Raw genomic sequence first — 19,774 nt, 5'->3', positions numbered from 1 at the left:
TCCACCATGATTGTGAGGCCTTCCCAGCCACGTGGAACTGTGAGTCCATTAAACCTCTTTTTCTTTATAAATTACCCAGTCTCAGGTATATCTTTATCAGCAGTGTGAAAACAGACTAATACAGTCCTCCCTGGGGTTGATCCCACAGCCATAACCAGCTAATAATGCATCTATAAACCGGCTGGAATTCCCACTTTCCCTCCTCACTCTCCTCAGTTCCCCATTCCTGTTCTCTCAGATCACTTCTCAAAGTAAATTGTTTCTATAAGAGTTCTTATCTCAAGTTCTGCTTTCTTGGGGGGAAATCCAAGCTAAGAAAAGTCCCTGCTAAATTATTGGGGTTAGCCATGAATGAAGGTTTCATGGGGAGTTCTACCTCTTAAGCCACAGAGCTGCCACTCCTGGTGTCTTCCATCCCTTACAATGATTTCAACTCCAATCAGCAACGGAGCAACTGATACAATATCACTGAGGAGGCGGTTCAGTTAGCTGACAGTTGTTATCATTATGTATAGTTTAGAATAAACAATGTGTTTGTTTTAACTCCAAGTTCAATCTTTCGTTCATCATCTTTAAAAATTAAGACAAATGTTTCATCCTCATTATCAACAACAATATCAACAATCTTTTCTGGGTGATTCTTTTTTCAGAGTACTGTCTGAAAAGTACTGTTGAGAATGACCAAGGAGACAAAAATAGAGAACTACTTGCGAGACTAAAGTATAAACGATAAAAGAGGGTAGGGAGCTGAGGGGATGAAGAGAGGTTGATTAATGGGTACTATACTAGTTCGTTCTCACACTGCTATAAAGAACTACCTGAGACTGGGTAATTTATAAAGGAAGGGGGTTTAATTGACTCACAGTTCTACAGGCTGCACAGGAGGCATGGCTGGGAGGCCTCAGGAAACTTATAGTCATGGCAGAAAGGTGAAGGGGAAGCAGTCACGTCTTCATATGGTGGCAGAAAAGAAGGAGAGCGAAGGGGGAAGGGCTGCACACCTTTAGACAACCAGATCTCATGAGAACAGCAAGGGAGAAGTCTGCCCCCATGATTCAATTGCCTCTCATCAGGCCCTTCCTGTGGGGATTGCAGTTTTACATGAGATTTGGCTAGAGACACAGAGCCAAACCATATCAGGTACAAACACACACTTAGAAGAAATAAGACCTGGTGTTTGATACATCAGTAGGTTAACTATAATTAACATGAAGTGATTGCACATTTCAAAATAACTAGAAGATAATAATTTGAACATTCCTAGCATAAAGATAAATAATTAAGATGCTGGACATCCGAATTACCCTGATTTGATTATATGAATGTACCAAATTATTACATGTACCCTAAAATTATGTACAGCTATGGTGTATCAATAAAAATAAATAAATATTTTTATACCAAAAAAGATCTGAGAGCAAAAGCTATAATAATAATATAAATTGCATATTCTGAAAACTAAATAAATGGCACCAAGAAAAAAATACTATCTTTAGGGAAGAGGTGGAACTTGAATCGGATGTGCAAAAAAAGGATTGGATTGGCAGAGGAGTAGAAAGGGAATTCCAGGCTGAGGATTGGTTTTAGCAAAAGTGCAGCATGGGAATGCATGTGGCATGTTCAAGAATTAATTAGGCAACGAGTTTAGGATACAGAATATTTATGGAAATAGAGGGAGATAAATTTAAAGAAATAGACTGGGACTATACTACGAAGGATGATAAAGACCAGAAAAAGAAGTCTGAATGTTTATTCTATAACCCATAAGGTCTTATTGGCTATTTGGTGACTCAAACTATCAATAAGCCTTGAAGCTTGCAGACCAGAACTAACAAAATATCCCAGATAATATAGATGAACACAAGGAAGACTGCAGTGTGCTCTTGAACCACACAACTGCTACTCACAATTCTTTTGAATAATAAAAGGTGAAGGTGAGAACTTTAAGAAATGCTTAAAAGAAGGGGAAATAAAATAAAAATTGGGATGTCAGAGAGCTATATGCACTCCCATGTTCCCTATAGCAATATTCACAATAGCCAAGATATGGAATAACCTCTGTCCATCAAGGGATAAATGACAAAGAAAATGTGGTATAAGTAAAGCCTTAAAGAAAAGAAAAATCTGTCATTCTTGACAACATGAATAAACCTGGAGGACATTATGCTGGGTGAAATAAGGCCGGCAGAGGAAGAGCAATACCACAGTATCTCAAAACATTTCATGATGTGGAACATAAAGACGTCAAACTCATAGATGCAGAGAGTAGAATGGTGGTTACCAAGGACTGGAGGTGGGGGGGAAATAGGGGATTGTTAAAGCATACAAAATTTCAGTTCGACAGGAGGAACAAGTTCAATATATCCATTCTACAACATGGTGATTCTATTAACAGCAACGTGTTGTATACTTGAAAATTGCTCAGAGATTTTAAATATTCTCACTACAAACAAATGAAAACTGTTTGAGGTAATGTATATGTTAATTAGCTTGATGTAGCCAATCCACAATGTACACATATTTCAAAACATCATATTGTGCACCATAAATAGACACGGTTTTTTTAATTTCTCAATTTGAAAAAATGTTTTAGAGAAGAAAGCAAAGAAGACAAAAGGCAAGACCTTACTGCTGAGGCTGAATCCACCAGCCTGGATACCAGTGGATTTTCCTGAATGAAGTCACTGATTTTTTTTTTAAGTAATCATTACTTTTCAATTCTAGGACTTAGAAAATGCTTGTAACATATTTGCAAGGCCGTAAAGGATTAGTCACTGAATATATCAATGTGTTAAAATGATAAAATAATTAGGCAGGCAAGATGGAAAAGGAAAAAGGCTTTAAAATCTGCAGCGGAAGGATGGATTTAGATAGCTGCCTCATACCTCCTCCTTCTTGTTTTATATTTTTAATCCTGTTAAAAAAATCACTCCCTCAACAAATATTCTTTGAATGGTGACTGTGTATCACGGGAAGGTTACTGGAGGTACAGGCTTAAAGTCAACACTGCTTTCAAATCTACACTCTGCCATCTACTCACCCATGATTTTTGCAAATTGTGTGTATTTTCTGATCCTCAATTTTCTTTTCTGTAAAACAAAGATATAATATCTACCTCATAGTCTAATGTAAGAATCATATTTATAAAAGTTCTATAATATGCAATCAATTAATGGAAACTTAAAGATTAAAAAGTTTCATTTTCCATATCATCAAAAAAATGGAAAGATAAATTACTGTATGATAGGGCATTTGCTAATTTCCTAGCTATAATTTCAGCAATTGTTATAGGCTCTGCCTACAGAAATAATTTTAGTTGGAATTTAAATATCTCTATTAAACCTTTAAATTTCATTAGGAAACATAAATTCTGACTTCTCATTTAAAGATGGCCTATCCAGTGTCCATGGATTTAGTCTCTCTGCTTCTCTGGCTTAAAAAGAAATGGTATACTGAAAGTTATTTATTTGTTTCACATAATTCTACTTAAATCGCGTGAGATATCTGCTTTCTAGCTTCTCATTTAAAAAATCTCTCAAGTAATCTTGAAATACACAGTAACTTTTATTTTGATTTTCCCATTTAGCTTGGTGTTTAATTCTTTGAGATTCAGTGATTCAAGCTTTTAGTAAATTACCATTATGATTCTATTACATCATCAACTCCAGAATCATAGTACCAAGAGAAAAAAAATATATAAACTCACAAGTTTAAATTTGCTACAACTAATTACTGAAAAAAGCATTTTAATACTAAATCAGATTTTTAAGGCAGAGATCATACAACTGATACAAACTCCAAAAATTAGCAAAATCCCTGACACTCATTAATAAGCCCATTGTCTTTGATAGTGTCGTAATGATGTTTCTATTACACGAAAAGCTTTGTATACGTTGGAAAAATACTTACGAGACATCATCAAATGTCTTTTTTTAACCTACATAAAAATAGCAACTAAAAAAGCACATCAGAAACATAATACCCTCAGTTAAAGAGTCGTTTTTGTCTGAAAATGGAAGAAAATCTAACATATTTACCATTTCCCCAGTTGGCATGTCTCTATCAGTTAGAAAGGAGGACAAAAGTATACAGTGAAATGTGATTTCACTCAGTAGCTTGAGGCAGCCAGCAAAAGAATTTTGACCTTAGAGTGTCTCCTTCAAAGGATGCTGTTCGAGCAAGTGTTTTCTTCACAAAAAGCAAAACCAGTCACTGTTCAAAACCAAGATGTCTAGGCTGAAAATTTCAGCAACATCTGTGAATTTCTCTGCAAACTCATCAGCAGGAACAGGTGGTAATTTACCAACCAAATAAGCAAGGTAAATGACTCCACAGAGAACTCCTTTGTATAGGACGGACTATGGGGGTTGAGGAAATCAGATTGCATTCTAGAGATCCACTACGTAACATTGTGCCTGTAGTTAACAACACGAAACTGTGCACTTAGAAATCTGTTATGAGGGTAGATCTCATATTAAATGACCTCCTAGAATATGCTGGAATGATGTCTCTCATCTTTTTTTCTGTTTAAAATTAGGTGTAGTATTTACACTGTTTTATTAATTTTACTATTTTTGTCAATTGTGTTAAGGAATAATTTACCTACAATGTAATTCACACACTGTAATTGTACAAGTCAATGATTTTTTCCAAACATGTATCATGTAACCACTACCCCAATCGAAACATAGAAAACCGGTGGCAGTGGGCTGGGGGGAGGGGTTGAGGGGGGGCAAGGGAAGACAGGGAGATGTTGGTCAAAGGATACAAAATTTCAGATAGAGGGGAGGACTCCTTCAAGGGGTCCATTGTGCAACATTGTGACTCTAATTAACAACAATGTATTGTTATTACTTGAAATTGCTAAGAGAGTAGATTTTAAGTGTTCTCACCACAAATCAACCGTAAGTATGTGAGGTAATGCATATGTCAGTTAGCTTGATTTAGCCATGCCACAAGGTGCACACATGTCGAAATATGTTGTATACCATAAATATATACAATTATATTAAAATTAAGCGTTAATTAACTTAAATAAATAAATAAATAAATAACTTTTTCAAAAAGATATAAAATAGTTTCATCTTGCCAGAAATGTGTCTTATGTCCCTGTGTAGTCAAACTCTGTCCACCACCCTCTGACCCTGGAATCCACTAATCTAATTTTGACCACCACAGATAGGTCCTGCCTGCTCTGGTATTTGAGGCAATGGAATCACAGGGTCTGTGCTCTTCTTCTGAGACTAGCTCCTCTTACTCAGCATTGTGTGGAAGGGGGTCTTCCTCAGCCATTCATTTGCACAAGGTGTCTGCAGCAACAGCACCAAAGCCACACTCCAGACTAGTAGGAGTTATCCATATGGCACGAGTGCCATCTGTGTCAGTTCTTAAAATGTTTCTCCTCTGGCCAAGGGAGGGAGGCAACCACAGTGCTGCTCAGGACACTGAAGGGACCCCTTCCTCCCACCTTGCTGGAGCCTCCCGGTAGGAGCCCAGGCCAGCCAGCAACCCGACGTTCTGCCTTGTGAAACCTGAAGAAGTCAACTGAGTGAGCCTGGACTTCTGACCTACAGAACTGTGCGGCAATACATTTTGGTTCTAAGCTACTTAGTTTGTAGAGGTTTTTTATAGCACCTGTAGAAAACCAATACAGCTCCCTATCGGGAAGATAGGGACTCTGACTCTACACTGTTAGAATGATGACCAGTGAATAAAGAAAGATGACCATTGTGTTATGACTAATGTTCACGGAGCCAATTTGATGCCAGCTGTCCAAAAGAGGATATTCCATTTGAGGTAAAGAATTTGCTCTTTGTTTATATTTGTAAATGAATTAAATACTTCTTAAGACGTGAAAGGACTAATTAAATCCATAGCTACCGAATTCTTCTGCATAAGTAAGTGAATGATTTCATATATCTGTGAATGTATTGTGATTAGTTACATTTAATTCATGCATTCATTGAACAAACGTTGTTTGAACGTCTACTATGTGCCAAGTACTCTCTAGTTGTTGGGATACAACAATAAGTGATACACGGGGAATATCCCTGCTTGCATAGAGTTTCTATTCCAGAAAGGTGAAGCCAACTGGGAAGAGGGATGGGGAGGGAGATAGGGAAGGGAAGCATAGGGTCTAGTGTGTATGTGTGGACAGGGGTTACAGAGGCCCTGAAATTTAAAACAGAGTCATCAGGGAAATCATCCTGGAGAAATTGATGTTCAAGCCAAACGTGGAGACTTGTGCCCTGGGCTCCAGCCTGCCGGCATGCTAAGAAGCAAACAGGGGCTGATGCAGCTGGAGCTGGGTGGGGAAGATGAATCAGAGGCGGATCTGGGGCCTAGGGACTGGCCAGGTCCTGTAGGGAGAAGGAAGCCCTGGGGGCTGGGACAGAGTGGCAGGTATGACTCTGCTGTTAGGGAATCTTTCTGGCTGCTTGTGCCGAGGGCAGGCTGCAGTGGAACAAGTACTGGAAGAGTCCTCTCACCCATCAGGAGTCCTCCCCAGTGCTATCCTGTATTGATACAAATGCATGTTTCACCATGCACATCTGTGCTTGTGTATAAATACGTAAGATAAGATCTTGTCTGGCAGATAAGAGCTTGATACAGAACAGCTCAGTCCCGCTCTCCTGTTCTATGTATGCTGCGGTTCTTCCCTTTAAAACTGAACCTGCACGTGAACATGACTTGCATCTGTTTTTGATACCCTGAAGAGCTCTACGCATATTCTTATTTGATTGTCATCAGTAAAGCAATTAGAAGAAAAAAATCTAAACTACTATGTATGTATTACTCCGTTAACACATTTTTCTCTTGCAGGTTGAACAGCTGGTTTCTTGAACCAATGCATAACATTTATTGGAGTGTTTTCCCACCCCCTCCTGCTAGGTACCCCGGCCATCTGGAAAGAGGACTTCCGAAGTTCAAATAGCAGTCTCTTGTGAAAATAGAATTTACTTAAAACTTACTCCATATCTCTAGTAGTTGTAGATGTTTACAATTTAGAAAATTCAAAAGAGTTTTTCTTTTGTGTTTTGCATTTCTTTCTGATTAACCAATTAACTCAGATGTGTGCGCATGTCGTAAACTTAGTTGGTGCTCTCCAAATATTTATTGAAGAATTAATTAATTTTAGGTATCAGGTAAATTCAACTGATCACAGCAAACTACGGAACCAGTAGCTGAAAATAACTGTGAAGGTAATTGCTACAGAGGAAATGCTATTTGAACAAGCTAATTTGCTTCAAGATGGGATCTGAAAAGGGATTCTTGGAGCTACTTGGGTATGAGAAGGACTGCCTGAAAAGACATTTTCTTTAGCCTTCCCAGAATTTGAATTAAAAGAGAAGAGAGAGGCTGCTTGAAGACACAGTGGAAGATTAAAAGTATCCCTGGCACTAAAGCCTTCACAGTTCTTCAACCACAACTCTGGTTGCAACAACAGAGGCCACTGGGCCCCATTTTCATCAACTTTTGAAAATTGCAACAATTAACAGTGTTCTTCTCAAGAGAAAACTCTTCTGACATGGGTTTTCATGTTTAAAGTAAAAAAGGAACACCCCACAAACATTCTTTCTGACCTACACCTTTTCTATTTTCTAGTGGAAATTGTAACCACAGGTTACCATGTTTTCCTTCCTGTGTTTGAAAACCACATGTGTTTTAGTGAAAACATTAAGGTGAGTAATGAAATGGAAGGTTTCAAAGTGCCAGCCACCTGTCACTAGAAATGGAAATATCTCACTTATTCTTTCTTCTACAGCAATAAATTAGAGTGAGCAGAAGGTGTAATTTTTAGTCAATCCATCTCAGCTGAATACAAATCATATATCCTGCTGGAGTAAAAATATTATACAAATATTTGTCAGAGTTAGGTTCTTTTGCACTTTATGGATTTGTCAAATGGAAAGAAATGTTATCTCATCCATTGCTTTGTTTTACAGCAGAGGAAACTGAGGCTCAGAGAGATCATGGGACTCCCCAAGTCCTCATGGCTTGTCAGTGGTGGAGCCCAGACCTGTCATGATCATGAATCTGGGAGTTCTAGGACTCTGAAGTCCACCATCTGCCACCACAGCACACTGCCCTGCTCCCCTGCTCCCACAGCAGATAACAGCAGAAAAGGGGCAGGGAGGGGCAATATTGAGTGCTTCCTAAGAACTTCCACGTTTTATTTCAACTCATTCTCACCTGTGAGTAGATAAATACAAGCAGAGGCGTGTTGTACAAACTAGCCAGCACCTACTATGTGAGCATGTTCTTCAAGTATCAATGGAAGATGTTTGTTACGAGGATTTGTTGCTGTTACAGGTGAGGAAGAAGGTGATCATGTTTCTTTAAGGCTGAGAGTCAGAAGCCAAACAAGTTAACGTCTACTCTTTTCTAAAAGCATAGCTTGACATTTTCCTCTATTTCTCTGACTTTCTCAGCAACACCAGAAATATCCTTAGGACCATAAGCTAATTGCCAGCCGACTCACTGGAGGGGATGGTATCTCAGCAGCCACAGGTGTCTGCCAGTGAAAAGCTGAAGGTGTAGCTGGGTGAGGAGAGCAGTCAGGAGCCTGATGTCCATTCCCACCTGGCCATGTGCGGCTTCCTCTGCCTGCCTCACTCTGTCACCCTGTGCCCCTCTCTGCTCTAGGCACAGCTGGCTACTGAGGGATGAGCCCCTCGGGACGCCTCCTCCTTGAATGACTACTATCCCAGCACTTGATCCTGGATTTAGCAGCTGTACAAACTCAGTTTTGTCTGGGTAATCAGTACATGATGCAAAAACATGCAAGAGACTCACCTGTTATCTGTCACAGAGGGTCTGCCTCAGATCACCAGTATTGTTCAATCACCTGGGAGGCTAAACCACGGATCAAAATGGTTCTCCATGAGCAAAGACAAATATGGTGAAACAATGATCAAGAGGATATTTGTCTCAAGCTATCAGAGGTGTATCCTCCAGCAGTTTAGGAAGATTTTCAACTCCTTAAGGAAAGAAGTACAATTAAGTACAATTGAACAATTCAGAAAACAAGATGACAAATTCTTATCATCCAACCCTCTTTTATTTATTTTTCCATAAGTTTTTGGGGTACAGGTGGTATTTGGTTACAGGAGTAAGTTCTTTAGGGGTGATTTGTGAGATTTTGGTACACCCATCACCCAAGCAATATACATTGCACCATATTTCTAGTCTTTATGTCTCACCGCCCCCTACCCTTCACCCCAAGTCCCCAAAGTCCATTGTATCATTCTTTTGCCTTTGCATCCTCATAGTTTAGCTCCCACATATCAGTGAGAACATATGATGTTTGGTTTTCCATTTCTGAATTACTTCACTTAGAATAATAGTCTCCAATCTCCAGGTCACTGCAAATGCTGTTAATTCATTCCTTTTTATGGCTAAGTAGTCTTCCATCGTATAAATATACCACAGTTTCTTTATCCACCAACCCTCCTTTTAAATATTCTTTGTCAAGCCCCAAGACTTTTAGCCTGAAAATCTTATCTCTTATTAACTCAAATGAAAATCTCCCAGATGATTATGTTCCCTGTACTTATACTTTATGTCAGTGACGTGATGACACTTTCACCTCACAGATGAGACGGGCCACCTCTGAGGGACAGAGTGAGGAAATCCTCACCACTCCTGCTTGTTCTTTGTGCATTCTTGCTATTGGATTCCATTTAGAAATTGGCATGGACTGCTTTCTGCCCAGGTTGAGATAAATTCTACTTTTTAAGTGTTTGAGGCATTTAACCACTGACCACAATGTAAAATTCACACTTTACTGAACTTTTTCCATTATCAAGAATTTTTTAAAGCATTATTATTTGCTCTACACAAGACATGGTGCCAGAAAACCAGAGGAGATACCAAAAGAGATATAAAACAAAACTCAGCTCTGGGGGGACAGAGACGGGGGTGGACAGGGAGGAAGCAGGAGAGAGGAAGAGAGAAAGGTGATTGTGAAATCGAGAGGTCAGAGGAAGCCTCGCAGAGAAGGAGGGGGCTTGAATCACAGCAGTGAGGATGGGAAAGGACTGGAGACACCATTTTAACTAACACTTCACTCATCAAATAAGAAAAAAGGATTCAGAAAGCAAGCATGGCTTATTTATGGTCACACTGTCACTAAGCCTAACTTGTTACCTTACAGAACAGCAGAGAGAGAGGGAGAGAGAATGAACACACTTGTCCCCTGTCCTCCACTCACTAAGCTCCTGACGACCTCTCAGTCATCTGGGAAACCAACTCTGTTTCTGGCTACATAGAAAGGGCTTTGTAAATACAATAATATTATACTTGATTTTCAAATAATCTTTTTACCGGAATTGACACATGCAGAAAAGACTGCAAGTCACAAATACACAGCTAGATGAACTTTTCCAAAGTGGACCTACCTATTACCTACCCCTTACATCAAGTCACAAAAATAGCACCATGAGCCATCCTGGTGCTCCTTCCCTGGCACTCCACCACCTGCCTCCCCAGATGCAGTAGCTACTCTCATGACTTTCCATTGCATGAATTCATTTTACCTGTTTTGGGACTTAATGTAAATACAATCATACAGTATGTCTTTTTTTGGGACCTGGCTTCTTTCACTTGACGTTATGTTTTCAGCATGTGTTCAAGCTGTGGCATGTTTCTACCGACGAAAGTACCACAGTTTTATTGTGCAGTCTCCAGCTGGTGGACGCTTGAGATGTTTCCACTTTGGGGTGATGATGAACTGGGCTGCAGTGAACATGTTGTACATGTCTTTTAGCACATCTGTCTACATTTTTGTAGGTTATGTACCCATGACATTCCTGGGTCACTGGTTTTGCATATGCTCAGCTTTAGTAGGTACTGCTAAACCATTTTCCAAAGCTGTATGAATTTACATAAGAATTCCACTTTCTCCACTCCCTCCTCATGATGTACATAATGGACTCACTATGTCCAGGGAGTTACAAAGTAGAGCATTGAATTTTTTGAATTTTCTTTTGTAGCTAAGAAATAAAAGAAAGAATTTAAGTTGAGAACTGTAGGAGAGGTCTTCATTCTATCCAAACGCAATCACAAGGAAAAGAGAAAGCATGAGTCTGCAAAAGGTAAGTAAATGTAGAGAGGTTTGGGGAAATAGATACAGGTACAAGTGTTTTGTTTTCTAAAAATCTTTTTAGGGCTTTGACTTTATGGAGTGCACAAAGACTATAACCTCAAGAACTCAAGTTTAAAGAATTTCAGCTCTATTGTTTGGTTTCTTTAGCTCAGGTTTTTACTGCGCTCCTAGGAAACGTGGAAGCTTGGGAGTAAACCTGTGATAGCTAAAATGTGTTGCACCAAGCTGAGTTTTATCCAGAAGCCTTTTAAGTTCTTAAATGTTTATTTCTTTTCTAGTTCCCTTGGCAAAGCAAGGGACAGGACAGAAAGGTTCTGGGGAACAACCATCATGTCTTTTGCTCAAAGAAACTTCCTCAGTGTGATTAAAATCTGATCCACATTTCTGCAGCCCTCCCAAATTGATGTAACTCCTAAATTTACGTACCTACTCTGGCAGTTCCATATCAGTTGCTTCAGATTGACCTTTTCCTCTTGTTAAAAGCACATGATCCCACTTATTAAACAAGGAGTTTGTGGTTTTCTTTCACTGTGCAGTGGAAAGGCTTTTAAAAGTTGCTTTGGAAGAAAGAAAATCTGAAGTCATTCTTTGGAGTTATAAGGGCAGATTTAAACAGTATCATTACTCATTCTTTGAGTTTTTTTTTATGTGTGTAGGAATAATATTTGTCCTTCAGTGAAAAACAAAGTAGCTAGTCCTATTCAGAGCAACCAGAACATTCCAATCAGCTGCCTAAAAATCACACCTGCAATTTTCTAAAAAATAAAACATCAGCAAATCAAGTAAAACCCAAAGAAACAATTTTAAAAATGATGTTGTGGCCTAAACTATAAACTGTATAGTGTAGAAATTTTGTGCTTCAGTCTCAAGATATGTGACCTCAGCCACAAGGAGGATAAAATGCCAAAGTACTGACAGGTATCTTTATATTTTGAGATTAGCAATCATTTCAAATTTCTTTTATAGACAGTTTTATATTTTTCAAAATATTTATGGTGAATATTTATTACTTCATAATCAGGCAACCAGTAAAAGTTATTTTTAAAATAAAATAATTCAAAAAAGTATAGATAAAAGAATATTTGAAAACACCAAAATATTATCTGTCTTTAGGTGGTGACATTCTGGCTAATCTTTTTTCTTTTCTGTAATTTCTAGTTGTGTGTGTGTGTGTGTGTGTGTGTGTGTGTGTGTGTATGCATAACCTTTATCATAAGAAAAATAACAAATATTTCTCAAAATCTACATGTGGAATATGACCCTTTCTTTTAGCCTTTGCAGCAGGTGGTGAGAATTCTCTCGACAGAGTTCAGCAGGGATCCCAATGAAGCCTGCCTGGGTTCTGATCCTGGCTCTGGCAGTCACTTGCTTTGTGATCGTGTGTAAGTTATTTACTTTCTCCAAGCCTCAAGTTCTCATCTGTAATGTGTGCATAATCCCCATATCATAGGATTGCTCTACGGTTAAATAAGATAGTATATGGAAAATACTGTGATACAAATGCTCTATAATGGGTAGTTATTAATTCAAATTGCACCATTCTCTTTTTGAGGCTTATAGGGATCAAAGCACTTTAGAGGTTATAGCTGCTCAATCTTGCCTATAAAAATGCCAGGATGTGATATGAATATACCCTCCTTTTACTAATTTTAAAATCAACACTTTGAGAAGAGTTTGTGAAATAATGCATGATATTTGTAATCTGTGTAGAAAAGCAAACACATTTTCTGATTTCAAATACCATGTATCTTTGATCTTCAAACATCATATCTCCATTAAGTTCTCATAAGAGATGTAAAAAGATTAGTTCATTTTTAAAATTACTTTTAATATTATACAAATATTAAAAATAGAAACGGAAGCTAATAGAAATACAGATGTAAGCTATTAAAACTATTCCTTAAATATAAGAGATTTTTCTTCAATCATCATAGTACATTTTATTTAAGTGCCAGGCAATCCAGGTGTGGTTTTGTTTCTTTTCATGAGTAAAATGGAGACAGAACATCTGCCTTCTGGGTGATGTGCTGGACTCCACGCGCATGGCTTTCCCTCTCTTATGTGCTGCCTCTACCTAGTGATAGGCAGACAAAAAGGAAAGAAAGGAGAGAAAGGAAAGGAAATGTCAGCTTGGCTCCACTCCCAGCAGATGAGCCAATCCAAGGTGAAAGAAATAACCCGTCTCAAGGTTTGCCTCTTGGGTCCCAAACAAACATTTTGAGGGTGAGATGCTTGAGTTGAGGGATCAACTGTGACCAAGAAACAAAGCACGTCTAAGTGACTCACACAACAGGCGCACATGGTCAGCCACATTAGACCACTGTGCTAAGCCACCAAGAAAAAAAATAAAATCTTTACATTTTTGTTCCACAAAAGTTTTTCTTTAAAAGTGAATGGTCGAAGTGATGATGTAACCAAAAGAGCTGGACACCACGCAGAGAGTAATGATTTTCAGCGTTTTTGTGGTACCACCAGTATAGGCTTTTTTGAGGGTGTTTGAAATTTTTTTATACCAGTGAATATAGGAAATGAGCAGTGAGTACCACTAGAAGAAAATAGCAGTACATCCCCCATCGCTGACAATTAGTGCTTTCTTTAATTTGATATTTAGTCTCAGAATTTTATAGCTGGAAGAAACCTGATAGAATATCCTGTGTAGCCCAGCATACTTTCTGTAAAATGAGAAATCCTCTTCCCAATTTGTGTGTGTGTGTGTGTGTGTGTGTGTGTGTGTGTGTGTGTTAATGGCAGAATAAAGCCAGGCTATGGACGAAGGAGAAGGGAGTGATGAGGATCAGGTGTGGCATTGGCCTTTCCAAAAAAGAGATTGAGTGACTTACTCTAAAGTAAGTTCCCTTTCAAAACTAAAGCAATTGCACTATGTCAAACTATAAAATTGCAACAATCAAATTTATAAATATGATAGTTTTCATCTTGATTTCTTCCTCCTGGATTTACAGATAATAAATCTTCCTCCTGAGATTTATTAATCCTTCCTGGGGAGGACTTACCATTAAAATGTATGGTCTTTTGCATTTTCAGGTTGCTGTTGCTTTTACCCTGGTGGGAGATAATCACTAAAAAGTAGTCTCTGTGGATTATCTAATCAATATCTCTTTAATTTCAGACAAAATTTTATACTCACTTGGGCCTTAATTATTGTGCTAATATCTCTAGGCTTCCCAAATCCAGGAGAACTGTGTCTGTGGATCTTTAGAAATACTTGGACTGACTAGTTTTATGCTGGTTCTACCCTTAGAATCCAGAAACAGGCCAGAAGCATATCCTGTTAACTTGTATCTATGTTAAGAAAACATTGAAAATGTAATTATTCACTGTCTGATTTAGAAACTGATGTTACAATGAGCATCTCTGTATTGGTAGTGGTAACAACAATAATGACAACAAATTGTACCCATAGAATTTCCAAAGCCATAACTAAAACCAGATGGCAAATACTGTTTTTATAACTCCCACCTTTAAAAAAAAATACCAAAGGAACCGTTTCTTGTTTAATTTCATTCTTTGATAGTTGTAATAGTAATTGACACCGAGGAAAAAGCAATCTACTCTAAATATTCTACACAGTAAGGATTAAATTTCATTTTCTATGGTTTTACTATTTAGTGGGCATTGTGATACATTCTAATCTACACATTGCCCCTCTACCCATGCCTTGTCTTTTGTCCTCAGAATCTTATTAATCAGAACTTTCATAAACATACACAATTCTTTGACTGTTTCAAGAGTCAGGCTATATTTTCAGCTCTTGTCTTGTTTCTGTGAATATGGTGGCAGAAATCATGGATTTGAGGGTCAACTGGACTGGGGTCAAGCAGTCCCCTACCGTTTATTAGCTGAATGAGCTTAGGAAATCATTTGTTTAACCTTTAAGTCTCAATTGTCTCATCTGTAAAATGAAGAGGATATTATCCATCTCAGGGGATTCACTGTTAGAATCAAATTAAATAATTGAAATAAAGTGTGTAACACTACGCTTCGACACAGGTAGTAAATGTACGATAAATATTAACTAATATTCACACATTATCTTTCTCTTAAATGAAGGAATAATACATACTTCCCTTCCCTTGTGTAAGATTTTTTGAAATAACTTAACATTACAAAGCATGTCTAATGAATATTTCAAATAATGGAACTTTCAAATATATATTATGAACATTTTTTAAACCTTAACCTAGGGTAAGGTTTCCATTCACCTTTCACTGGTTTCGAAGAGTTGATATCAGTTTTACTATCAACAGTAATTGAGGTTTATCACTCCCCAAGAGGAGGGTCAGGTTTTTTTTGTTTTTTTTTTCAGGGTTTAGAGCTATTTTCTGGCAATAACAATTTCTAACTTCTAATTACCCTTTTTCCGGCTTGAAAATCTAAAGTTGGATTGAAGAAGAGAAATGACAACATCTCCCTTTTACTTATCCAAGCTGTGAATTTAAAATACCTTTTGTTTTTGTTTGTTTGTGCCTATCAACTTTGACCCATAGCTCCCAGAATAATTTTGATATTTTCTGAATAAATTGACACTAGACTTTACACATCACTCATGTCTTTATTTAGGGTAGGCCACTGTCCTCTAATTCCATGCTGATTCTTCTAGGTACTCTGGTGAGCCACTCAAAAAACAATTTCTGCCAAACCTTTGGGAAAGTATCAGTGGTTTGGTGGCCAAATTCCTCCTCAAACAGTGCAAACTGGTTTCCTCCAAGCTGTGACTTCTGCAGAGACAGAAATGTCCTTGTTAAGTAACACTGTCCTCAAATTTTCTATGTGTATCATAGCCTACTTCCTCCTGAATACTACCTTTCTCCAAATCAAGACTCAAAATAATATGTTTTCTTTTTAATTTCTATCCTAAATCCCATATAGAAGGAAGGATGCAAGACGTGGTCTCCATGGGAGACAGAGTATAATCACCAACTAGGTCCAAAAGAAAAGCAAAGTCGTGTCCTGGGTTCCTTTTTCCAAGTTCCGAGTTGTGGGAAGATGGGTTGTGGCAGCTCCGGGAGCAGACATGTAGGATTTCCTCCTTCCTCAGCTCTCAGGAGGGCCGCTGGATCCAAGGCAGGGGTCAGGTATTTCCGAGATGAAGTGAACTGAATAGGGAGGCTACCCGAAAGGCAGTCCTCAGCATTATTCCAGGAAACATCAGGGCAGAACCTGAAAGAGGAAAAGAAGTACACAGCTGAAAGTTAGGGTGTGTTTAACGTAGTGAGTGGAACCTCACCGCCCACGTGTCATCCCCTCCAGGAAATGCCATTTCCTCTTCCAGGAAACAAAGGTGTGGAGAACTTCTGAGAGCAGCCACGTTTATAAAACTAAGAGACAGTGTCTAATAGAAAACAGAAACACCCCATGGCCTGGGAAAGGAGATGGCAGGTCTACAGGATGCTGGCATCAAGAATATCTAGAGGTGTCCACTACACCTAATGGATACCCAGAACAGATGTGAATTTTTTGTTTCAGATGAAATTTTACGATTAAAAAATCCCAATTTTGTAGATATATGATGGATGTTGTTTTAAAAGATCTGATCTTCAGGTTAACGGGTTTCCTGTTGTAGGACTATACGATTATAGGACAATTGAGTAGCCAAGAGTCCTCAAAGATCAGTTGTCCAAAAGAGAAAGAAAGAGAAAACTGAGTGTACGATGTAAGAATGGAGAATTGGCCGGGCGCAGTGGCTTATGCCTGTAATCCCAGCACTTTCGGAGGCTGAGGTGGGCAGATCACCTGAGGTCAGGAGTTCGAGACCACCCTGGCCAACATGGCGAAACCCCGTCTCTACTAACAATACAAAAATTAACTGAGCATGGTGGCACATGCCTGTAATCCCAGCTACTCAGGAGGCTGAGGCAGGAAGAATCACTTGAACCCAGAAGGCAGAGGTTGCAGTGAGCCGAGATTGTGCCACTGCACCCCAGCCTGGGTGACAGAACAAGACTCCATCTCAAAAAAAAAGGAGAATTAATTATTCAGCAGCTCTTGAGATGGTGGCTCCAGCCTGACCTGGGTTTGAATCTTGGTTCTGGTACTTTAGTAATTGTGGGATCTTGAGCGAGGTACATAACCTTTCTAAGCCTTGTTACTCTCTTCTGTTAAAGAGAGATGATAATGATGATGATACATATCACATCAGATTATGAATATTATATGAGTAGTGCGTCTAAAGTCATCACAGGCTGGGCATGGTGGCTCACCCCTATAATCCCAGCATTTTGGGAAGCTGAGGTAGGAGCATCACTTGAGCTCAGGAGTTTAAAACCAGCCTGGGCAACATAGTGAGACCCCGTCTCTACAAAAAAATCTTTTTAAATATTAGCTTGGTCATGGTGATGTGTGCCTGTAGTCCCAGCTATTTGGGAGGCTGAGGTGAGAGGATAACTTGAGTCCTGGGGGGATCAAAACTGCAGTGAGCTATGATCACGCCGCTGCACTCCATCCTGGGCAACACAGCAAGACTCTGTCTCAAAAAGAAAAAAAAAAAAGTCCTTATCATACCTGGTGTATATATGAAACTTTTTCTAAAGCCACTAACTACTGATTAAATTAACAGGACATATCAGCTTCCTTGCAGTGCCTAATTGTCAATGAGAAACCCAGATATGGAGCGTGAGGAACCTACCATCTTCTAGGCACAGTAGCTGTTATCCGTTTGCCATTTCTTCTTTGCACTGTAACAGGATCCGCTGAAAAACAATTGGAGAAAGAGCCAGATGGATGGCAGTCTGAACTAGGGAAGCTTCTGTTTTGTAGTTTGCAGAAAGAATCTGCATGGGGATCACTGCTTAAGCTTTGCCTCTTTGTTTCCAGACACAGACGCACTTTCCTGCCTAATTTCCATAGCAAATACCCAATGAGCGCCTACTGTATGCCAGGTTCCGATGATGTCAGAGTGAGCCAGCACTTCCGAGGTACTGGCCACTCTCGAACCTCCTGGCTAGGATCTTCCAAGAGCTACAGCCTCTGGCCTGAGGGTCAGTCCAATGCTGTTAGATATTGACAAATGTGGGGCTAATTTTAATGGAATATAGTTTTATCCTTAAAAGGTGTGTGTGTTTTGGCTTTATTTGGGTTCATATAGATTAGGGGCATCATCATAACTCGCTTCCTAGTGCAGACCTGAGTGATTTAATCAAGTCATGAAACACTTCGGGGCCTCAGTTTTTCATCTGCCTTCCCAACCTCTGAGGTTCTTTTTAGTTGACATCCTACATTCCCATGATCAGAAGGCTGCTAATTCAACTTTTGGCTTTTGTTAAACCTTTTTTTTTTTTTTTTTTTTTTTTGAGGCAGAGTTTTGCTGTCACCCAGACTGCAGTGCAGTGGTGACATCTCGGCTCACTGCAACCTCCTCCTCCCAGGTTCAAACGATTCTCCTGCCTCAGCCTTCTGAGTAGCTGGGATTACTGGCACATGCCACAACACCCAGCTAATTTTTGTATTTTTAGGAGAGACACGATTTTGCCATGTTGGCCAGGCTGGTCTCAAACTCCCAGCCTCAAGCGATCCACCCGCCTCAGCCTCCCAAAGTGCTGGCATTACAGGCATGAGCCACCGCACCTGGCCTGTTTTGTTTTGTTTTAATCGTTTTTAATGTCTCTCTCAAACCAAGAAAAGAAAAAAGGACAAAAAATTACTATTTTACTTCTCAGATTAATCTGATCTTAGTACACTACAGCAACAAAAGTCTTAATCAAGTACGTTTTAATTATTTGGTGTCATCATTGCAAGGAAACCATTCAGTAAGAGTATTAGTAACCAGACATATAATTTTCTAACCTGAATGAGAAATTAGTTACATGGAGTATAGAAAAAAAAACCACCCCGTTTATCCTCACTGTGACCATCATTAGTATTACCCGCAAGGCATAAAAAGTCCTAAAATGACACGCACGGCGGCAACATTACCTTTGCAGCTTCAAGCACAGTAAAGTTGAAAGCAGTCCTACCTTGGCAATTGTGTATAAAACGACAATGTGCAGATACAGGAAATCAAAGTCCCAGGTCCGAAGCCACCTACGAACGATGACCCCAGGACAGAAGTGTGCCCAAACCTCCCGGGGTAGGTCATTTTAAAAGGAACAATGTTTACAAGCCCTTTCTAGCGTGAAAAACAGAGAAAACAGACACAGCTCTTTCCACCCAATCTGCTGGAGCGCCGTTTCGTTTTCAGTTTGGCGAGAGGGAGACATGTGGCCTCTCGCCCCTTTTCCTGACTCTGAGAATGTGGCCGGAGCCGGGGCGCTCCTGCTCCGCCTCGCCGCCCTCCCGGGGCTGTCCTGGGCCCTTCGGCCGCCGCCTCCCGCTCCAGTTCGCAGCTGGGCGACAAGTGGCTGGTAAGGAGGCCAGGGGCGGGAGCCTGGGCGCGGGACCGGGGGCGCACGGCGGGGGACCGAGCGCGCGTCCCTGGCTAGAGGTGCCGGGTGCCGGGAGGCCGGGCTGGCGGGGAGGCTGGCGAGCGCCCCCTGGCCGGCACCGCCTTCTAGGCGCACCCGCAGTGCGCCGGGCCCGCCAGCCCCGCCGGCCCCGCCAGCCCCGCCGGCCCCGCCAGTCCCGCCAGTCCCGCCAGCCCCGCCAGTCCCCGCCAGTCCCCGCGCAGTCCCAGCGCCACCGGGCAGCAGCGGCGCCGTGCTCGCTCCAGGTAGG

General features: G+C 40.0%; 1 protein-coding gene and 1 long non-coding RNA gene across 10 annotated transcripts in view; one reads left to right on the top strand and one right to left on the bottom strand.

Annotated features, from left to right (window-relative positions):
• LOC747326 (uncharacterized) overlaps positions 1–19,325 on the bottom strand; it is a 47,160-nt gene extending 27,835 nt beyond the window's left edge. For 2 of the 6 annotated variants that reach the window (XR_001721208.4, XR_001721207.4), the window contains exons 1-4: positions 19,078–19,325; positions 17,751–17,814; positions 11,534–16,285; positions 8,797–8,981 (exon numbers count right to left, since the gene is read on the bottom strand). This is a non-coding gene — a long non-coding RNA (uncharacterized LOC747326). Of the gene's footprint in view, positions 1–8,796; positions 8,982–11,533; positions 16,286–17,750; positions 17,815–19,036 lie in introns of all 6 variants that reach the window. The other 4 variants (XR_008537664.2, XR_008537665.2, XR_008537663.2 and 1 more) reach the window with 4 other exon arrangements.
• Positions 19,326–19,332: 7 nt separating this feature from the next.
• The window catches only part of PRKCQ (protein kinase C theta), a 153,512-nt gene continuing 153,070 nt past the window's right edge, over positions 19,333–19,774 (top strand). The window contains exon 1 of one of the 4 annotated variants that reach the window (XM_009457906.5): positions 19,333–19,464. The gene's annotated coding sequence lies outside the window, so the exon portion shown is untranslated. Of the gene's footprint in view, positions 19,465–19,637; positions 19,770–19,774 lie in introns of those variants that run through there. The other 3 variants (XM_001148074.7, XM_024346181.3, XM_063780414.1) reach the window with 3 other exon arrangements.

This window comes from Pan troglodytes, chromosome 8, assembly GCF_028858775.2.
Source record: "Pan troglodytes isolate AG18354 chromosome 8, NHGRI_mPanTro3-v2.0_pri, whole genome shotgun sequence".
Lineage (NCBI taxonomy): Eukaryota > Metazoa > Chordata > Mammalia > Primates > Hominidae > Pan > Pan troglodytes.
The sequence above is the reverse complement of the archived record's forward strand: the minus strand, read 5'-3'. Positions and strand labels throughout refer to the sequence as shown.